We start from the raw sequence: 6,307 nt of genomic DNA, 5'->3' as shown, positions 1-6,307 counted from the left end.
TGGTCAATATATCTGCTGGATTGTCATTAATTTGAATTTTATGCAATAAAATTCTTTCATCTTCTAACACATCACAAATAAAATAATATTAAACATCAAGATATTTAGTCATGCCATGGAAGGATGGATTCCTTGTTAGAAACAAGGTACTCTAGTTATCACAATGAAACGATATATCTTTTGTACAACTCGAAATTCATTAAGTATCTTGCTTAGCCAAAAATTCTTCTTTAGGTGCATGAGTAAGTGACATATACTCGGCTTCTATAGATGACAAAGCTTCCACAGCCTACAACCTTGATAACGAACTTATTGCACTACCTCCCAAAGAAAAAATATACCCGATAGAAAATCTGCATCAACATATCCAGTGACTTTCAAATCCATTCCACAGTACAAATTCCAGCATTGTAAGTTCCCTTTAAATACTAAGGGATCCACTTCACAGTTGTCCAGTGATCATAGTCAAGATTTGCCATATATCTACTCACAACTCCCACTGCTTGTACTATGTCATGTCTAATGCTAACTATAGCAAGCATGAAGCTATCAACTATTGATGGATATGGAACTCACGACATTTGTGTCTTCTCTGCTTCGGTGCTAGGACATTGTTTCGAAGACAACTTTATATTCACAGGAAATGGGGGTCATATTGGTTTGGAATTCTTCATGTTGAAACGCCGCATAACCTTCTCCACATAACTCTTCTGAGTTAATCAAATTTTCTTATTCTTCTTGTCATTGATTATAGTCATCACAAATTCAATTAACGGCTCTCAAATCTTTCATCTCAAATTCCCTAGCCAACTGAGCTTTAAGTGTTGCAATAGTCTCTTTATTTGATCTTGCAACAACCATGTCATCAGCGTACAATAACAAGATAATAAAACTTCAATTACCATAACCACAAAAATAAGCACAATAGTCAGCTTAACATCTACCAAAATTCAAACTCACTATGAAAGAGCCAAATTGTTTGTATCAACACTTCGATGCATGTTTCAACCCATACAATGATTTCTTAAGCCTATAAAACAAATTCTCTTCATCTTCCTCAATAATACCCTCAGGTTGGGTCATATAAAGTTCTTTTTTTAAGTCACATGCAAAATACAGTTTTTACATCTAATTGTTCTAACTCTAAATCAAGAAGAACAACCATAGCCAAAACAATTCTAATAATAGACATGTACACAACAGGAGAAAAAATCTTATCAAAATCGATACCTGATTTCAGAGCATAATATTTCACGACCAATCTAGCTATTTACCTTTTAACATTTGGAGGTTTCTTCATCATTAGGACTTTTTTTCTTCTTGAAGACCCACGTGCAACCGATTGTCTTTTTCCTTTATGATAATTCAATGAAGTCTCATGTTTTCTTTTTTCTTAGGGCCTCCATCTCTTCTTCCATGGACATTCTCCATTGACCAACTTTCTCAACCTCACATGCTTCCTTAAGAAATTGACTCACCCTCCTCTGTTAGGCAAGCATAAGATAAGATATAGTCGTTAAGTCTCGCAAGAGTCTTTTTAGGTTTATTATATCTTCTTAATTCAAAGCTACCTAAATATTCTTCAAGTTCTTGGACAATTTCTTGTTCTTGGTCCTGACCACTATCCTGGTTCTCATGGGTACATTTTATCTCAATAGTTCTTACATCTGGCTCATCTTTTTCTTTTCTTTTTTCTACATGGAATTTTAATTGAAAATAACATCTTGGCTAACAACAATCTTGTGGTTAGTTGGATCCCACAATCTATACCCCTTTGTACCATCAGCATAGCCAAGAAAAATACACTTTTTGGATTTTGTGTCCAACTAAGTTCTTTTCTCCTTGTAAATCAAAGAACATGCATCACATCCAAAAACATGAATGAAAGAATAATCAGCTAACTTACCTATCCAAGCTTCTTCTAATGTCTTATAGTCAATAGCAAAACTGTGAGACTTATTAATTAGAAAACAAGTTGTACGAATGGCTTCTACCTAAAAACATTGCTATATCTCGACAACACTACACATACACCTGGCACACTTATCCTTTCGACAATACCATTTTGCTGAGTTGTTCCAGGAATTGTCAGGTGCCTAGCAATATCTTGCTCACTACAAAATTTATTAAATTCACTAAAACAAAACTTTCCCTACTATCAGTTCTTACTTTCTTGATGCTCTTACCTTTTTTATTTTCTACCAAGCAAGGCCTTAAATTTTTTGAAATAACTGAAGGCATATAATTTTTGTTTTAGCATATAAACCCACACTTTTCTTGAAAAATCATCGGTAAAAGTGACAAAATATGCAGCACCTCTTATAGAAACAATTAGTGAGTCTCATGTGTCATAATGCATTAATTCCTAAAAAGCCTTACTTTTCTAAATATGCACGACTCATAAAAATCTAAATTAAAAAATTTTAAATCAAGAAATACTTATCTGCCATCGTTTATGTGACCCAAATGTATATACCACGTCATGATAGATCCAACTATGCAATATCGGCTTCTCCCAAAACTGTTTCACCAATAAGTTTATACAAATTGCTTGCTAACTCTCTTTTTGCAACAACTAGTACTCCCTTTGAAGTTTTTAAACATCTATTTTCACCTGAAAATTTAAAACTTTGATCATTAAATTTTCTCAAAGATAAGAGACTCCTTTTGAGACCTAGAACATGTTTGACACGCGGGATTGTGCATATAACTCCATTGAACATTTTAATTCTAACATCTCCAACTCTGATTATTTTACATGAGTCATTATTTCCCATGTAAATAATAAGTCCATCACATAGTTGGTTTTATAACCAATCTTTATGTGGAATTATGTGAAAAGATGCACCTGAATCAAGTAGCCAATACTGCAAAATTTCTTTGCTATCCACAGACAAAACTTCTCCATCTTCAGAAAACTCAATTTCTTCTACTAGATTTTTTTGAGATCCACTTGAACTAGGCTTCTCATTTGAACCAAATTTAGGGGCTTCATGGTTCTCCTTTTGTGCCTTACAATCTTTCTTCACATGACTTACTTTTTCACAGACTTTCTTACTCCCTCTTGATTTGGATCTTCATTGATCTCTTCTTATAGTTCTTTTCATTGATCTTCCTCATGTTATAAACACATTCTTAGAGGAGTCCTAACCAGACTTTCGCCTAGACTCATCTATCATAAGTGCTGAACAACATAATCAAATTCAAGGGATTTAGCACTACTGAGATGTGCGTTCAATCTATCCCATGATTCCGGTATCAAATAAAATATTATAGCTTATTTATCTTTTTCATCAATTTTTACATCTAGTAACATCAACTTGCTAATCAAGGTATTAAACTCATTTAAGTAACATTGCAAAGATGCATGATCACTCATCTTAAGATTGTATACAATGAGACCATTTACCTTTGAAATAGGGAAATACTTACAACAATCCGATGTGAAATCTGATAGCTTGGGTGTGTCACAAAGTTTGAGAAAAATTCTATTGAACTTTGTGCTTGGTCAATGAAATAAATATAGTCACTAAATTTTACATCCAATGGTCAAGATTTATTGTGACCTCCTTGTACCAAAGATAAATGGTCTCATCATATACTTTCCCAGAAATTTATTAGCAAGAGACTTACTTTCATAAGTATTTTTCAGCCTATCTCATAAATGTTTTGCGGTGGTTTTTTGGGAAACATTGAATAAAACAGACTCATCAAGGGCCAAAAAAATATTTGCCCTGACTAATTCAGTATTCTCATCAATTTCCTCATCATCTATCTTTGTAGGTTTATTTTATCTGCCTTTTAAAGACACTAAATAGCCAGCTTTTACCGATACCAAGTGTATCTTTAATTTCCAAGTTGAGAAATCCGAACTGTCGAATTTTGGAATTTCATATCTCGTTGAATTTCTGCCAGCCATCTTCAAAGATCTGAGATCTGCTCGAAATCTCGTGCCCAGCAAGGATCATAAACCCTAAAGATTAGAGGATAAAAATCAATGTTAAAGAAAAATAAGGGAAAGAAAAATAATGCAGAAAAATAAAAGAGACGAGACACAAAGATTAAGGTGGTTTGGCAAGTTGCCTATATCCATAGGGAAAAAAAGTTCTCTTCTACTAATTTGAAAAACATCAAGCAAGTATGGAGAATACAGGGATTTTTCAAGCTCTCCCTCACGGCCTAAAACATAATTTTTCTCTCTCTATAACACCCACTCAAAAACTATGGAGCTAACCCTTTCTCTCTTTCAATCTATAATTTTCACTCTCTACAAAAACAATTTTATAAAGAGGAAAACCAATTGATATTCACGAGAGGCCCCTCCCTCTATTCCTTTGTTTTAGGAATAAGAAAGCTTATCCCATCCGTCCATAAACTACTTTCCAGACCTAAAAGATACTAATTCCACAAAATATGGATTTACTCATACGATAAGGAAACAACCCAACACAACATCGTGGTTTCCTTACAACAAGGAAATATAACTTCACTTCTTAACAAGTTTCATTCTTCTATTTAAGTTTTTCCTCTCAAGACAAGGACTTGCAATTGGAAGAAAGTGTGGCATGTCTTAGCAGACTAAAGGAGTAGTTATATGAAGGGGCTAACAGTTGAAAGAAAATTCTATGCCTACCCTCTCTAATTGAGCTCTCAAGATTTCTCTATGTACTTTTCCAAATGATCGAGAATAGTGTCTGATGCCTAAGCCCGAGGCATAGACAGATATTAATAAATCAAAAGTCAATAGGATTGTATAATATGAGACCATTTCTTTTTGATACGAGGATATGATAATTTCCTACAACCATCGGATGTGAAATCCGATAGCTTGGGTGTGTTACAAAGTTCGAGGAAATTTCTTTTGAAATTTGAACTAGGTCAATGGAATAAATGCAGCAATCAAATTTTACATGTAATGGTCAAGATTAATTGTGACCATCTTGTAACAAAGATAAATGATCTCCTAATATACTTTTCCAAAGTGAAATCTCCCACTTCTACTTGAACTAGGGTTCTCAAATCCATCATCCTAAAAAATTTTGAATCAATCAGACATCTAGTTTACCTGCCAATGCAATATGTGTGGGGCCCGCCTATGCAGTCCATGTTGATGTCAACGCGGTCCACATTAGTGGATTGTGCAAAAAATTTACTCTTCCATTCTCTATCATGATTCACTACTGTAGTTTGAATCATGAGACTGCTTACTATTCATAAACCTTGTTTCATATAAAATTGAGTCTTGGATGGCATCTAACACAAATTGGAGTCCATTTAGGTCACCCTCCATCCAATTCTAATATAGATAGATTTAGAATCAATCTGGAAGGCATAAATCTCCAACAATGAGTATAATTTTGGGTTGAAATTTATCTTGTATTAAGCCCAAACCCAGTAGATGTACCTATACAATATTCTGAAAAAACATTAGAATCGATCAAACCTCAGTCACTTTGCCAATGCAGTGAGTGTTGGTGGCTTGATGGTCTCAGAAAGAGCCCAAAATTGAACCAATGTTGAATTTCGGTCCCAAATGAAGGTTTTTCGAGTTTATTTTCATTTTGAATGGTTTTTCAAAGTGTTTTGATTAAAATATAATTCCTAGGAGAATATAATTCCTAGGTCTAAGGTTAAATGATGTGGTTCAAGACTCCTAGAAATTCGATGGACCAAATACTATAAGGTGACTGTTGTTAAATATCGACAACAAAATTAGTGAAATTTTCCTAAATATAATCTTAGATATCATAAAAGGTTTTACCCAAGGAACTGAATGTGTGATATGCTCATGTTTGGTGGAATAGAAAATGGCGCCTTTAAGCTCCCTAGGGCGCCTCTGCCGTGTTGTAACTGGTATTGGGGACAAGACGGGTATACAATCATTAGTGTTTTAAGACAGATTGCAGGGCAGATCGTTCACCCGTAGATTCATGTTGGATCATTGGATTGGTTTGAATCATAGTTAGCAAGTCTCCTTTTAAAACATGATTTTATCAAAAAAAATCTCTGCTTTTTTTAGAATTTCGAGTTTTTCAAAAGATCTTCAAAAAGTGGCTGTTTTTTTTAATCAAACCGATATAAATTCGTATTTCTTTTATTTTTAAAAAAATTTCAAAAAAACTTATTCCCTATAACTTCATTTCTTCATTAACTTAATATTATTGAATTTTTATTTTAAAGAAAAGTACATTAACAGAACGTTTATTTTGCAAAAAATTCCTACAAATTTTAATCAACAAGTTCCCCTAAAAAAACGTGTACAAAAAAATACAAGCAATATATTTCCCAAAATATAAGTTATCAAAAC

This window comes from Amborella trichopoda, chromosome 3, assembly GCF_054954075.1.
Source record: "Amborella trichopoda isolate Santa Cruz 75 chromosome 3, AtrichopodaSantaCruz75HAP2 v2.0, whole genome shotgun sequence".
Classification (NCBI taxonomy): Eukaryota; Viridiplantae; Streptophyta; class Magnoliopsida; order Amborellales; family Amborellaceae; genus Amborella; species Amborella trichopoda.
Note: the sequence above shows the minus strand (reverse complement) of the source record.